The sequence below is a fragment of the Episyrphus balteatus genome, chromosome 3 (assembly GCF_945859705.1).
Source record: "Episyrphus balteatus chromosome 3, idEpiBalt1.1, whole genome shotgun sequence".
Taxonomy (NCBI): domain Eukaryota; kingdom Metazoa; phylum Arthropoda; class Insecta; order Diptera; family Syrphidae; genus Episyrphus; species Episyrphus balteatus.
In genome coordinates this window covers 6,557,435-6,575,035 of record NC_079136.1, presented here as the reverse complement: position 1 = coordinate 6,575,035, position 17,601 = coordinate 6,557,435, and the positions used below count along the sequence as shown (strand labels likewise).

General features: G+C 31.2%; 1 protein-coding gene across 1 annotated transcript in view; it reads right to left on the bottom strand.

The window, feature by feature from the left end:
- The window catches only part of LOC129914162 (T-complex protein 1 subunit alpha), a 41,372-nt gene extending 25,630 nt beyond the window's left edge, over window positions 1-15,742 (bottom strand). Inside the window, exon 1 of the mRNA XM_055993270.1 lies at window positions 15,537-15,742. The gene's annotated coding sequence lies outside the window, so the exon portion shown is untranslated. The remainder of the gene's footprint in view (window positions 1-15,536) is intronic.
- Between the last annotated feature and the right edge of the window lie 1,859 nt (window positions 15,743-17,601).

Below are 17,601 nucleotides of genomic sequence, written 5' to 3'. Positions count from 1 at the left end.
AAAAAATTCTTAAATTTTGAGTTTTTAAGTATATTTTCTTAAAGTCTATGTATTTTTTCATCAATCTAGAAAATAATAACTGTTGTTTTGAATCTATGCCTTAGAAAGTTTTCTCTGCAGATTTAGTTTAAAATCTGATATTCAAAGTGGACAGTCGTTGCCGAAACAAGTTTGTGAATAAAAAACAATACAGTGTTAAGCATTTAAAACCACGTATACAATTTTGAAGAGTAAAAGACACTTGTTGGTTCCCGTTGCCTCTTTCCCATATACTCAGATAAGTATAAAAACATAATTAATTTGTTAAAAATTTCTTTTTTTTATATATATATTAAATATATTTAAAACATTTTTTGTTATAGGTACATAATTTAGATACTTTTGTGAAACGAGTAGGCACGTGAGTAATCTTCAATTTTAGACAATGTTATTTTCGCAAAAAAGCGAAATATAATAGAACCGGCAAAAGGGCACTTAATACTGCACCGTAAAAACCATCCTAAAGTCTATTTGCAACAGATCCAGTACACCCAAAGTTGTCATTGCAAAATAAAGCAAACACATCATGTTTGGAAAACATAGAATTTAGTAAGTGTTGCATGTTATTTAATCCCTTTAAATATTTAAATTTTGTTTCAAAGTAATATTATCAACATTCCTCAAATTATTCTATTTAATTCTGTATCTACCTAAATTTTTTATATTGTGATTTAACCCCAACTTATTCAATTTTGTATTGTTTTTTCTTTCAGCTGCAGAACCTAATGCTGCCGATTACAATAAGGTAAAAGATAATTCTACCTTCTATTTTTTGAACCAAATAGTACATAGTCATTTTACTAATACAAACTTTTTTTTTTCTTTCCAGATGATGCATCAATTAAAAAAGAAAAATTAAGTTAAAAAATAAATTTATAGTGATATTTATATTTTTAATTTAATTTATAGTGAAAGTGACCAATAAAACATTTCTTTTATTTTTAAAAACTGTTTCATTTCTTTGTCTTAGATTTTGGGTTGTTTTCTTTTGCTGTTTGTTTGATTGGAACACAATTTTTTTCAGGAACAAATTAAATGCTTTGAATGGTGATGTATATTATATGCATCTATATAAATAAATGCATACATTTTAATGAAAAGTGTACTACATTTTATGAAAACAATCATAGAAAAATTCATAGTTTTTATGATTTTTTTCATAAAATTTAAGCAACATTTCATTCAAATTTTTTCGGAATTTATGAAAAAAATCATAAAATATAAGAAATAATCTTAAAATGTAAGAAACTTTTCTTAAACTTTGTTCTTAAATTATAAGAAATAATTCTTAAATTGTATGAATTTTTCTTAAAATCTAAGAAACTTTTCTTAAACATGTTCAAAAATTTTCGAATTCGTGTATGAACAGAATTCATAAAATTTAAGAACTTATTCTTAATTTTTAAGAAAGATTCATTCCCTTATGAATTTGTTCTTAAAAAGATTCTTAAATTTAATGAATTTTTACATTGGCTCATTTCCCATGAATTTTTACATTAATTTAATGTACAAATTCATTAATTTTATGTACCTTTTTGGTTCAGTGCACCTATTTCTTCCTTAAGGCATGTAAGAAACCAAAAAGATCTGCAAGAACAATACTCTCCAGAAATGATGAGTTTATTACAAATTACCCCGGACTTAGATGATAGTTTTAAAGAAATCTAGGAAATGGTAACGGAGTTACGAATAACAGAGTTACGCGCGACAGAGTTACGGCCGTCAAAGTTACGCGAAACCGAAGTTACGAAAAACTAGAGTTACGAATTCTAAAGTTATGTTAAGCTATGACATGTGATTTTTGGGTTGGCAACAATTGCAACAACAGTTCACCACACCAAAATAACGTATGTAAAAAAAAGGGGTGGTTTGGTTATTATTTTAATATAAATATTAACAAAGTGGGTATTACAAAATACGCTATGAATAATTATATTAATTAATAGAAAAAAAAAATACGTATTTGCAATATTAGTTGGACAAATAAGAAGTTAAATTCAATTATGTTCCCCAAACTTACATAAGTATACTCATGTTTTTTTTTTCTATTTCAACGTTTTTGCGATCTTCTCACAAAAACAAAACCATATATCGACGGTTAAACTTCATAACCTCGTAAGTCGAAAAATTCGAAAAAATATTATTAATGCAAACAGTTCAGAAAATTCAGAGCTATCTTTTGGTATATTCAGTCCAACAATGTTGTTTTGAACATTTTTCAGGAATGACGAAATTCAAAAGCTCGTATTGATATATCCCATACAAAAACATGAAACACAACATATTTTTTTTTTTATTTCTGAAAAACTTGCAAAAACGACTTACGAGATTATGAAGTTTAACCGTCGATATGTATATCTATACCTATCCAATCAAAATTTTACAAGATTAAATACCACAGATTTTCGCTTTACTCATTTAACTCTGACCAATGAGAAAAATGTTAATCTCTTGTTTCTATTTCCATAATTCCATGTCGTTCCTCGCAATTGTTGCCAACCCAAAAATCACATGTCATAGCTTAACATAACTTAAGAATTCGAAACTCTAGTTTTTCGTAACTTCGGTTTCGCGTAACTTTAACGGCCGTAACTCTGTCGCGCGTAACTCTGGTATTCGTAACTTCGTCGGTTTCCCATACATTATAAATGTACTCTTCTATAAAGAAAAATAAAAAAATTGCATAAAAATAAAAAACAAAAAAAATACTTTTCTCCCCACTGTTTCACTCGAATTGGTTCCTTTCCTTTTTCCCCACTGTGTCACCTAACTCAGATTACTTCAGAAATTGATTTTTGACGATTGTAATCAAAATACCATTATGTTTACAACCTTATCTAAAACTTCTTATTTTAACACCAAATTCTGAAACACCCTGTAAAGTTTTTTTTTTTGAAACTCACAATTTTCATAGCCTTGGAAATTTCCTTCAAGATAAAGAAAAAATTGTGGTGATGTCTTTATTTGTTTAGAAGATATTAATTTTGCAAGCAAAAAAGTCAAAACAGGCCACTGTGCGACGATTCTTAATATCGAACTATAAAATGTTTCAGCCAGAACGTAACAACTAGAAAATGACATTCCAACTACGAGAATATTTAAAAATTGTTTGGAAAAAAATCGATGCTGGATAGAACTATGAAGAAAAGGACAACAAATAATAAATAATGGTACCTATACCACACTCGAGAAATTGTATAAGATTATACGAACTTTTCCTCCTGATGTCCAAACAAAAACAACATACAATTTTAAGAACAATAATGCTTCAGTTCTCTTAATACTAGCATTTTATATAATTTAAAACAAGACTTTCTTTCTTTTTTCTGTTGACCAATTAAACAAAAGGAGTGTTTCTATTATTGTTGCAGCAGGAGAAGCATTATCATAAAAGAGTTTATTCGTTGCACAAATAGATCTTCTTTTTATTGTGCTCTTCAACTCTTTAAATATTAATTCAAAAAAGAAAAAAAAAACAGAACAGATGAAACGTTTATTTTTCTGTTCCATTGTCCGTTTAAGCGAAGTTAACCCTGTCCCTTTAACACTTCAGATGATGATGTCCCTGGCCACCACCACCACCTTCCACATTCATCAGATTCACCTAACTCTCTCGTACATAATCGAATTCAAGTATGCATTGCGTCATTAATTGAATTTATGAGAGTTTTCTATGCAAACATGACAAAAGGGTTCATATTCGAAAGCAATGAGACTTCATTGATGAGATATTAAAATTTCAATGGGGCTAGCGAGCGAGTGTGGTTAAATGTCCTTCCACATACGTTCTCGCGCATTTGCGAGGCTCCTGTATAAAATAAAAAAAAAAAAAACTGAAAAAAGAATCTACTGGATACCATGTTTACAAAAGGGGGCATTGTTTGTAGGATAAAAAATAGACATGCAAAAAAAAAAAAGAAAATAAAAACCGTCGAGTTCGAGAAGAATGCCAACGGAATTTATGCCAATATTGACACATGCCATAACATTTATCATCATTTTCATTCCCATTGAAATCCTCATCATATGAAATTATATCTGTTGTACCTGCCCTTACAAATCTGATATATGCTATGGATACCTATTTGCAGTTGTTCTCCCAAGCACATACTTGATCCAGGAACTTGGACTGAATGTGATTCTCTCAGTGGGAATCGCACTGGACAATGGCCAGTAGGCAATTAAAAAATCATGAATGTCCTGTCTTCACTTTCCCATTCAGTTCTCACAGAGTTTATTTCTTAAAGAGTGATAGCTGATGGGAATACATTTTTTCCATGCAATTAGTTTAAAGTCATAACTTTCACCCATCGATATGAACGAACGTGTCGGTCTAACAAGATACAAGACAGACTTGGAAAGTAATTCCAGATAAACAGACAGGATTATTTACACCGTCACAATCGATCTTCTCATCGTATTGAGTGCAACATTTTACGCAAGTCGTTGAGGGATAATCCTGGATGAAACAAAAAAGGAAGAAATCGAGTTTGGCATGTTGCCGACTGTCTGTCAATCGACAGGCACGCAATTTTGCAAACAGGACAGGTTGACGAGATTTGTTTCTTCTTAAAGTGACAGCACGTGCGCTGTCGATTCGCTTCTTCGTACGCAGGCGATCGTGTAGGTCGAAATGTATGTCGATCCAACCTACTATCACTATGAACTGAGTAATTGACAAATTATCAGGAGTTAAGCATGCCTTTAGGACAAAAAGTGTCCTATATATTTTCATTATTGACCCACATTAATATTCATTAATGTGCCAAAAGAAAACGAAACTGGACATTAATACCAAATTATGTGATTTATAAAAAGTTAAGTTTTAAAAAATAAGGTAATAATTGTTTCGGAGAAAGTAGTGTAAAGAGAAAAAAATTTGCACGAAATAAATCCACACATGTACCTTAAGTTCATTATGAATAGGTCAAAAGTTTGTAAAGTAGCTACGAGTTATACCTAATCCCAAATATCTCGTATATAATAGAAGACAACAAGCAGCAATGCAGAAATAGCTTTTTAGAGTTATTTTATCGTAGTAACAAATTAAGCCCTGTTAACTCGAAATGCAATTGTTTGATTCTGAGAAAGGCCGAATGTTAGAAAAGTGAGGATGAAAGCAGACGCAAGTTAACCTTTTTCGTATTTTCAAAGGCAAGAAGTGATTCAAATGTGGCTCAGGGAAATAAGGCCTGGGGACATAACACCCACTTTTTATTTATGGGACTTATGTTCCACTTTATTAAAGGGTTATTATCCCATTTGAGTGGGAAATAAGCCCTAAATATTTTTTATTAAACTTGAACATAAACCCCACATTAATGTACTATTACTTTTGTTATATTTTATTCACATTTTATTCCAGATTATTTAAATGCAAAAGATACTTTGAATACACCCAACCTCGCATTATTAGAGCGGGTCGTTTGGAGAACTATCTCGCAAATAAAGCGGTCAGATAATTTGCAGAACCTAAAAGCGAAGTGAAAAAAAATTTTGCACACGGGAGAATTAATTTTGAGGTGTCACCATTTTTTTTGTTCGTCTTATGTCCAACTTGAGTATGACATAAACTCCACATTTAATTTGGGGCTTTTGTTTAAGTGGAACCTAAGCCCCACAAATAAAATGTGGCCGTTATGTCCATGCACATTATGTCCCTGTGCCAAAAATATAGCATTTGCATACCAAACTGACTGCAAGTGGTTACATAATATTTTTCCTTAGCTCCACTTAGCAAGATTTGGCTCACAGAAAAAATGAAATAATCCCTAATCGGCGTCATTTCACTTTGTAATGGTGAAATAAGACCGAACGTCATAATTCGGTGTTATTTCACTTCCATAAAGTAAAATAAGGCTGAATTTTGAAATTCGGTTATCTCTGTTCAGATTATTCTAGTCTAATATCACCAAATTTAGAAAAACCAACACTGTAAGACAGAATAAAAATTATCTTGTGGAACTCATTGCTACAAGATAAAAACTTTTAAAAACACTGTTTTCGATACGCATATTTTTTTAAGGAATCCCCTCGGAGTTGAAGAAAAAACACCAACTGATATCATAAACTACTACAAAACCATTGATAACAATTTATTGCTCGTTAGTTAGATAGGATACAATGAACCTCCGCCAAAGAAGAACTCCTGATGTCCTTTGGCCAAAGAGTGACAAACCCAAACCGAAACCCAAACAATTTGTTGTAAATGTCAACCATTCTGCAATGTCGACCACCAGTTAGGTTAAAAATAAGGTCTACCCAAACTACCTGATGCCAAGGAACTTCTGAATTAAATACGAAATTTTTGTGTCGTCCTTCCTGCGACACAAGTTTATTCCTTTTTGTGTGCAAACATTGTTAGTGCGCAATTGCACCTGCCCCGGTGGCACATGCCCATAGTATCCTGTCGGAGGTTTCAAATGCAAATATAAAAGAAATGTGTGCGCTCTCGATGCTCATCTCTTGATTTGATATCTTTTAACCCCTCTTGAATGCTTGAACGTTCAATATTTACGATGACACTTTACACTTTTGGTGACCCCTGAATGCACTTGTATACGAGACCAAGGCACACACCAAAACTAAAAATAAAAAGAACCCCGAGTACCGTTTCGCAATTTTCCACTACAGCGCCGTTGCCGCCATTGACCGTTCTGTGGTAATCTTTTAAATTGTGCAACCCAATCTAGTCGATAACAAATTGCACCACAGAGAGTCACACTTGAAAAGCAACCGCCGCACTGCACCCCTGCTCGCATCGAATTGGTAGATAAGACAAGATATATCAACAAAGGACCTGGTGTGCAAAATTCAAAGGACATTCATTGCACCTTTTGAGATGCGCATGGAGCATCGCCATCAGAAATCTTTGTTTGTTTATGAAACGAGATGAAGCTCATGAACCTTTGGTTCATCTGTCGCTACTCGTAATTAGGTCAAACCAAGGGATCTTTTGGATTCAGATTTTTTTGTTCTCTTTTCTTGGAAATCAGAGATGTATGTGGAGCAACCCTTCTTCAAAGGTTATTAATCAAAATGACAGGACATGGAGAAAGTGAATGCATGACTGGATTTTAAAAACCAATAGACACCGAAAACTGACCCATAAAATGAATTAAGATGTTAAAGGATAACTCACATGAATTTTTTTTGTACCCCCTTTATAATTATGGTCTATCAATCTTCGGGGTGGAAGACAAGAAATGATCGGCTTGTGCTAGTCGTCTCGCCTAGAGTGTGTCGGTCAGTTAAGAATGACAAAGAATGTGTAGGCGTGTTGGACGATCCTATCGGTGGTGTTGGCATTAACAATATTCTTTAGGGTTATGTTATTTATTGATGTGGTTTTTTTATAATCAATAATTTTAATTCAAAGGCTCTAATTTATAATACAAACAATCAGTGAATAACTTTTGATCTTATACAAATATGCGGATCACCGCTTTTGAAAAATGTATAATGTATAAATATGCATTTTCTTAAGTGGAGCAAGTATGGTTTGAAACAATTCCTAAGAATTCAAAAGTGTATTTAAATACTGATGAAATCATCAAAGAATAAATTTGTATTTATCAAAACCTCGTTTAAATTTGATAATCATGGGAATATTTATCGGTATATAAAATAAATAAATATACCTAATTTAAAATACTTTGATTGCACTGGTCTGGTTTATCCTCCTTTTGATAAAACTATAGGTACATATCCAAAGGATTTTTGTGTTATGATTCCAAATCCAACGACAATAGCACGTCACGTTTTTTAGATATTCCCGTTAGAAAAATCTCACAGCACCATTTTTTTGTCGTAATGTAATCTTTTTCAACTAAATTTGTCACGGTTTATGAAATAACTTGTTTTTTTTTTTCAGTTTTCAATCTTCTAAATATCGCTTTTCTTCTCCGATGTATCTAAATTTAAGTAAGTTAAGTAGGTTTGGCATATCTTACCATAAAGAAACTGATCATTAAAAATTCATATTTCTTTCTCCCAAAAACAAGAGTATACTTTGGATTTATTTTGAATCCGAATAAAAAAAATTTCGATAAGCTCTTGTTTTTGAGATACCTATAGAAGTTTTCTTGAGATTTAAAAAAAAAATTTAATTTTGTGATTCTTTGTTGACTTCGGATTCGAGCTCATCACATTAAAAATCGTAAGAAAAGTATATTTTTCTTCCAAGGAGAAACAAATCTGAAGCTTTATAAGGCAGCGTATCGAATGGTTTATCACAAATAAGATATAATAGAAAAATAGTATACAAAACACGTATAAATTAGTTTTAATGTATTTTATTATAGTTTTCTTTACATATTTGGCTTTTTAAATATAACTAGCGTTGAGATTTTACATTTAACTTATTTAAGATGTTTTTGTTCATGAGGGATTTACTAAAACTGGAGGATTTCAATATTTTTGCGGTTTTTGTCAATTAGTAGGTATATTAAAATGTGTGTAAACTTTAATTAATAAATACAAATTTGGCGTCATATGATTGATCATGTTATGAGAAATAAGTCCTCTAAATTTGAGCTGAATACGAATAATAGTTTTAATTAATTCTTCCTTTCGTGACCTTTTCCAGTAAAATAAATTTTATTTTTTCTGGTGGGCTATAGGTCTTTCTTCAATATATTCTAATTCGTACTAGTACAAAATTTATTTTAACAATAGTTTTACCTTTGTACTTTGTATGTCAACCGAATCTAAAAGGTTTAGGTATTTTCTATAAACTACTCATATTTTTCAAAAATCATTAAAAAAATGGCTAGAATGTTTCTGAAACCAGATTTATATTCAGGAAAGTCAAATCTTTCATAATTTGAAAAAAATATTTAAGGGAGAAAAAAAGATACATTTTGCAGACCAGTGTTATTAAAACAAAAGAGCTGTGCGGAAAACTTGGTAAGTTGATGAAAATATATACAAAGAAATGTACCTACTTCGATTGATCTCCTAAATATCTAGGAGAGAGGTGCGGACAGTGAGACGCCCTTTTTTTAAATTGGTATATCTTAGAATGTTTTCAAGATAGCTTAACAAAACTTTGAAGACAGTTTAAGACACATTTTATCTTAATGTTGCAAAAAAAACTTGTAGTTAAAGAATGAATGAGAGCATCACATTGGACTTAAATGTAGAAAAAGTCAAAACGTCTCACTGTTTGAAAGGGGTGCGATCAGTGAGACATTCTTAGGTGAAACAAAAAATTTACGAAAACGTCAAATAATTAGGTAATTGACAAGTATATAAATAATTAATTTATATATTGAACAGTCTAAAATAATAGATTTTTTTAAAAACTATATGTCTCACTGTTTGCTTTTTAAAAATCTTATGTCTCACTGTTTGCTTTTACATAATGTCTCACTGTTTACTTTTTGTCATTTGTCGGAAAAATATAAAATTATAAAAAACGAGAAGGAATTCTAATTACATGATATTTTTTTATGAAAGAACATATAAATATAATACATATGTAAAAAAAGTTCTCTCCACTAACCAGATTTTTTTGTGTTATACACTCTTTTTATAACACTCCAAAAACTACTTTCACCTGATTTTGTGCGATATTTTACGGTGTAGGGAAATGGACAGCTGTAATTAAGTCGGGACAAAATTAAAAGACGCAGACGAGGAAATAAACGTTTTGACCCAAACTAGCGTTACTGTGCTTATTTTCAGAAAAGAGAAAAATGGATTGTCTCACTGTTTGCACTGTCTCACTGTCCGCACCTTTCCCCTACTCCTTTTAAGTACCTATGTATGGCTAACAACTTTCCTCATTGCTTCTCTCAATTGGGTAACATTGCTGTTAAAAAGTAATTTTGTACTGCATTCGATAAACGAGTACCGAAATTCATAAATTTTCATTTTACAATCGATGCATGTTGCAGTACCTATATGTATTTAATAAGAATGAGGACAAAAATTGAGCAAAGTAAACCTACTCAAGTATCAATTCAAAAACGTTACGTTACATTTTTATAACCTCAAAGAAACATACAATACAAAAATAACACTTTTCTTAAACATTTACCGTTCTACATCTTAGAAAACCAAAATCCCCTTCTTGTATGCTAACCATACGTCAGAATGCTAATCTTGAACAATAACAACATAACACAAAACGGCGGCGTTCAATTGTTTTGATATTCACTTGATAAGTTGTTAATTGTTTTGGCTCATTTTTGAAATCCTTAAATTTTTTTTTCAGGGAAATTGAAACCTTTCGATTTCATTCTTCGCAGTTCGCAGACTGAACATAAAAAAAATATATTTGTATTGTATTTTTTTAACAAAAGGACCTTGAATGTACCACATCCTGGGTGCAACATTGTTTATAAACAGTTTCATACTTGAATGAATTGAAAAAAGGGAATGCTAAGTGGTGCTGCTACTGCCCTTATAAAAATCCACCAACAAAAGGGTTGAAATTACTCAAGCATTGTGCAGGAACAAGTGGTCTGTTTAGTTCTTGATCATGGAAGGCTCATAAGCACATCATTCAAGATCAAATTGTACGCACGTGTTATTGTTTATCCGTGCCTTGGTATTTTTTTTCATTCTTTTGACCATCTATTACCCTTTAGCAATGGTAACCCTTTCCCCTTAAAGTGTATCAATTCGTTTTTAATATCAAAACCCATTTCCTTTTCATTTACCTTTGCTACCAAAACTACTATACACATCGTATACCGACAATCTGAAGGATCTAGGTGTATAAGATGCTCACTCAAACTCGGAAACGTTCTCACACGTTGTAGAGTCTCGAGAGAGATCCTTTAGTGGGAAATACACTTAAGAAAAAATAAAAAAAATAATACGAAATGAAAAATCATAATCGAGAGGACTCCTTCAAGTTTTTTACCTACCCCAGCCACCTGTTACGATTTATCCAGGATTTTTGATTTTTTAAAAATGATTTGAAGATGATACAACCAACGATCGCGCTATGTGGCGAAGAAAATGAATGACGGAAAGGATTCATGTGAATAATAACTAACAAACAAAAAAATAATAATAAAAAAGAAGGAAAGACAATGACTGTGTGTCAGACGTTTATTATGATTATTTCCGATTTCATTTAAAAGGATACAAGTTATAGTTATATATCCATGTGTTCGCGGTTGGATACCTAAGAAATAGGAACTATCTTTTTGGAGGGATGTATGACAAAACGGAAGTGATGCGTTAATGAATGAAAAAGTTTAAATCATTAATTAAAATCTTTTATTAAAACTGCTTCGAAAAGAGATTTATGATTTGAGAAGAAAATATACAAAAACTTTAGCATTGGACATAGATGAATATCCTTTTTTAAATAAATCAATACAATTTGATATTTATCGAAAGTGAGAATATTGATACAATATCAGTCATTCTTATCACTTCTAAATCTTAAATAGAAATTCTAGCTCAGTGGATGAGGAAGGTAATGTTCCTTTCCTTTTGAAGAGATTACTATCGAAGCAGGTATATACTTCAATTAATTAAGTCTGCTGCTACTTGAACTGGAGCAGCATAAGAAAAGATACCTACAATTCTTGGAGTTCATTTATTATTTTTTTTAAATAAATATGTTGCTTGTTGATATATTGACAATTTAAGATGAAGATGTTCTATTGATTTAATTGGTTTTATCATCAAAATAGTATAATCAGATAATTTAAGTGAAGAATTGCTTTTAATCAAAGCCAAGGTTAGTAGTTAGTAGATGCGCCTTGGACTCTTTGTATACCTACTGAAAAATGTAAAGGCTTTGTTACCATGTAAGTGTTGGGATCGAACCCTATGTTTCGTGAGACTATAATCACACAAAAAGACTGAAAATATGAAAAATTGATCTAATTTTCATTCTTTTCTGAAGAAAAAAGAAAAAACTTCTTTAAACAGCGATTTAGTCTCGAACTCATTTTTTCTGAAAAACTTTAGAGTACGAATTTTCATCTCCCCAATGAGCCCAAAAATAGCAATATTGGAAGAAGTTAGCTTTTTGAATAAATTCGCACAAAAATTGCATTATATCGGTGTTTTCAAAAAAATTGGAATTGATTTAACATTTTGACGGAATTAAAATCGTATACGGCTTTCTTAAAATTATATTCCAATTTCACATTAGAACGAAATCCAATTTAATTTAATTTAATTGTATTTCTATAAAGCCGGTTTGTCTTGAATTCGTATAACTGCCATCCCAATTTTATAAATAACAACGATTTTAGCCAAGTAAAAAGAAAAAAAAATATAAGTTCGAAAGAAAACAGAAAAAAAATTAAATTTTCGTGGGATAAATTCAAAGCTTACATACATGAAAGCCATATTCAGGAACTGAAATTGGATAAGTAAAACTAGATTTTGTATTAGTGGGCAACAAATACTGGAAAATTAGAATTTCAGTCGCATTGATATCTCCATTGGAATCGGAACACTTTTTTCTTGACTTTATTAATGTTTCTAACATCTGTACGAAATTCCATTACAAAATCTCAATTTTTTTAAGTCATGCTAATGTTTTGTAAAAAAACCAAAAATGAATTCTTTGATTTTTTCAATGTCTGATTTTAGTAAACAAGAAGTTCTATTAAATTTTGTTTGCGAAGTGAATTTTCGACAGACTAAGCTCTAAAGGTGTGAAAAAAGCCTTTGTTTAAAAGTTCTTTCAAAAAAACGTTCCGAAAGTAGTCAAGAAAATGTCCAGGAGGACCAACGATATCCACTAATGCGCAACACGTCAATCAGATCAAAGATTAGAAATCATCGATGGATAAATAAGAAACCTAACTAATCTTGTTGCATGGTATAAAAAGAAAAGGTATGATCATTAGAAAAAACTCAGTATCGAGAACTGTCAAATCTTATGGCTACTTAAGGTTTTGACAGCCCAGCCCATTGAAATTGTTGTTGTAAAAAAATTTGTCTTGGAAATTGTTGTTGCTTTTGACTTTGCCAAATGCCAAACGTCAAAACCTTACTACCCCATTTTGTAAGATGGCGGCTCTAATGTCTTTTTATACCATGATCTTGTTGAATTACCAGGAGGGTCAGTGAAGAACGTTCCCGGATATCATTTATGCCTGTGAAAGGTCAAATCAGGTTTGGTCAGAAAAATGCTTAATTTTTCGGAAAATTGCGATATTTTTTTTACCGGAAAGATATTATGTTCGTCGATCTTTTTGGCGAAACGAAAATTCGTGGAACATAATATCTTTTCGTTACCACCTTATTCACTTGACTAAGTAACATTCAACTTCTGGTTATTCACAAAACTCAAGAGACCACTCCGAGGACACCGTTTAGGGTCGATAAAGAAAATACAAACCGAATAGAAATACAAACCGAATTTTTCGAAAAGTTTTGAAAATTGGAAAAAAGTGCCTCTTTTAAAGATTTAAAACAGATTCAGAAAAATAAATAAGGCTTTTTTGTGTCATTGAATTTTTGTTAAAATGTTAAGCAGAACGATGGATTTTAAAATTATTGTCAGAAATTTTGAATACCTAACGTCCATTTCTAGACCATAATCTTTTGCCAATAATTTAACTTGACTAATAAGTCTAATAAGTAAAGAATCGTTGGTATTGTTATTTTTCGACCCAAATGATGAACTGAAACAAAAGGCTTTACTCAATATTTTTGTATCTTGACAGTAGCAATAGGAAGCCGCAATCAAAATGCAAGTAATTTAAAAAACACACTGGTTTTACCACACTACGCCTTTAAAGATTTTTAAAAAGATATAATTTAAGATTCTATTTAATAAAAATTATATCTTCTATGCCAAATTGACCGAACATTTTATTGGAATCTGTCTCTACCTCCCAGATCAATAGTAAACATGAGTTATGTGCAGATTCTGTGTAAATGCAACATGGTTAATGATCAATTTGTCACTCCTCTACTTGTGACATCATACGAATCTGGTCCAGCCTTCTATAAAAATTCTAAATCGACTACCTGATCCTTTTAAACAAATTCCTTGCATTATCTCCGCTCATCGGTTTGTTTTGACATTAGTTTACACAATCCTGATAAGGATCTCTTGTGAACCTGCTGAAATTCTTGTGCAGACGCCTTTTTAAGAACAAATGGGTTATTGCCGTATATTGACATTATACGAAATCCTGAATCCTGATGTGACATTTATTGCTGGAGGAGCATCATCAGAGTCCCAATTTAATTTATGATGGGAATCTGGAGGTTAACTCCTTTAAATATTTAAGAAGGAGTTGCAATATTATTTTACTTGCAGTTCAGATCAATGATTGTGAGAATTTTGCCTCTGTTTTGATGACATTTGCCTCGAATTAAATTTCTTACCACAGACTGGGCACTCCCACAAATTTTCATTTTGATTTAAATTTTTGATCGCGATAAGCGAGTACAAGAATTGGTTAAAAAAAATTATATATTTTTGTAGGTGGATTTAGAAATTAAGCATGGCACACTTCAAAAACATCTCTTAGCCAAATGATAACCTAAAATATTTCTTACTTTTCTGTCCGTGGTGAAAATTCGTTTGTATCGTTTACCGTGCCGAATGTTCTCTGGCACCCAAAAAAGATAAGCCAGTCAGACAGATTTAATGATTGTGCGGCAAAACTCAAATAGAAATTCGTCATGCCGCTTCTTAGAGATGAGACTCCTTAGTCCTTATGCCTATTACCTGTGGACTTTCTGTCGAAAACAGAAAGTGGTCAGTCTCGCTATATCCAATCGATTGAGGAATTGTTTTGCCAAAATATTGTTTTATGATTTGAGATGTTGATAGATTTTAAGCGATAACAGCAAAAGTAACCAGTAATTATCATGGATTGTATAGTGAATTTATTCGCCAGTCTTCTAACAAGGATCGAACCAGGAAGGAAGGCTATTATTAATTTTAATTATATGCGCAGGGATAGGAAATCTTCTTCCTCTTTATATCCTGCATATCTTGTGTTAGAATCTCAAAGGATTTGCGGTTAGGAAACAAGGCTTATAACAAAACTGATGCTTTGTAGATTTCAATCGAATTGAAATTTTGAGAATATCAAATCCTCATATTTAAAACATGAAAATACTCTATTCTAAACAAATCAGTTGCAACCTTGCAACGCATTGTTTGAAATTTCGTGTATATCTGTTGCTGTGAAAGGGTAAATATAAATATATATTACCTATATTACGCAAATACCCTTCCCGCATTTTTCCCTCTTCAATACGAACGCTATGTATATCAGTTAATTTCTATTAAACAAAATGTGGTTTAAAGTGTTAAGGACCTGAGTTGAAGACATAAAAATTAACAGTTTTTTATTTAAAAAAGAATTGGTAAGTCAACATTCAAGCTTAATAAATAGCAGCAAAGCTACATGCCATCAATCAAGAGCGAAGTTCCAGGAAGGAAAAACAAGGCTTTTATCTGTAGATTGTTTTGCCTAATAGGTTTATGAAAAAAAAACTTGATGCTAGAAACTTATAAGAAGAGGAACTTCATGTCCGAGTTGGCATACCTGTTTCCGTGATATTAGTCCAGGTTTTTTTGCTTTAATTGAGCGATGATTCTCTTGAGTACGTGATCCTTATTGCTCCTTTGACTTCGTTGTCTTTAAAGAACATTTGTTGTAAATGCTGTTGATGGTTACTTCATTGATAGTTGCGTCTGAATTTCATGAACATTTTTAAAATATCAGACAAGAAATCAGTAAAAAGAAAAAATATGTTTTTTCAAATTCATTTTCTTATTAATAATAAATTGACACTTTTCTTTCAAATACAAAAATATTCAACAAAGCAAGTGTTTATTTTAAAATTTCAAGGTACCTATAGACTAAAATCATGCGTTTTAAATAAGGCAGTTAACCTGCTAGCAGCAATTAGAAAACAGGAAAGGCAGGAATTTATTTAACTCTCCAAGAAAGAGTTATAGTGTTTGAAGGTTTTAATATTGAGGATATAAAAATTTAACATCTTTCGGAACCAAAATGTGTAACAGGTTTTAGAGTACATTATTAAAGCACTGATGTTCGTTAAATAAACTCGAAAAATATGTACCAGGAAGCATTTTATACTATTGCAAACAGTATATATCAGCATAAACCATAGATTATATTATTTTTTTTAATTTTATTTATTAATTATTGTAAAATATGACTGATTAAAAAAACTGATGGAATCCATGCATTTTAGGCAGCAATGTGAAAAACTTAAGATTTTACAGTTAAAATAATTTATTAAATTAATAGGCTTTTTTTGCACTTTGGTACCAATAACTTCCTAGTGACTCTAGATTTAATAAAAACTTTTACCATTCTGCAATCCCCTTTGGACGCGCATATTTTTAAAAAAGTTGGCCACCTACGTTCCTATGGATTTTTTTTATACTACAGGTGTTTGAAAATTTTCATAAAATATTTTTTTTACATTTTGCATCGAAAAACTAATTTCAAAATTTTTTTTAAAGAAAAGATGCAACAGTTGTAAAAACTTTTAACTTTTTATGTAGTGAGCCAATTATTGTAGAAAATTATAAAAATAAGAAATTTATAAAATTCATTCATTCGTGGTTGTGGTTAAAGAAAACGTAAGATGATGAAATTAAAAGTACACTGAACGAAAAAAAGCTAGTATTTTCTAAACCGGTTGCGATAGAAACTTTTTCTATTCGGTTTCAGAACAGTCAAAAGTGCACCTATCAGCCATTTTAGGCTTATCCATTTTCTACCGGACACCCTGTACAGGGTGTCCCAAAAGTAATGGATCAAACGAAGTATGCTGATAGGGCAACTTTAGGGCTCTCAGAATTGGGTAACTTATTCATCCCAAATCTTTACGGTTTTCGATTTAATGAAGTTTTTGTGAAATTTCGATAAATTCCGACTTTGCAACAGTATTTTGCTTTCTCCGCTCATAATTGATTTTTGTTTTTTACATTTCTTTCACAAAAACATTGTCTAATAATAAGGAATAAGTAGTTAATCAAAATATTTTTTATTTCATTCGCCATTTTGCTACAAATGAATTAACAGTTCCATGTTGTATGAAAACTCAATTTCTCACTTTTATTTCAGAGCAACACCCTGAAAAAATTTTGTATGGTCTGACACAGGTTTATTATTTAGAAAACTTGGCGTGTTATTGCAGTTTTCAAAAACGTATAAAAATTTCCAAAGTTGAAATTAGAACGAAAGATATTACAATTTGAATGCAAAAAAACAGAGGTTTTCAGAGCAAAATAACAAACAAAAATCGAAGCTTTTATTCAAAAAGAAATAAACAAACAACAGTCGAAAAAATTTGTTTATTTTCCTTTGTTATTTTTCTTTGAAAGACCCTGTTTTGTTGCTTTTAAATTGTAATATCTTTAGTTCTAACTTCAACTTTGGAATCTTTTATACATTTTTGAAAACTGCAATAACACGGCAAGTTTTCAAAATAATAAACCAGGGTCACACCATAAAAAATTTGTTCAGGGTGTTGCTCTGAAATAAAAGTGAAAGAATTGTAAAAAACAAAAATCAATTATGAGCGGAGGAAGAAAAATACTGTTGCAAAGTCGGGATTTATCGAAATTTCACA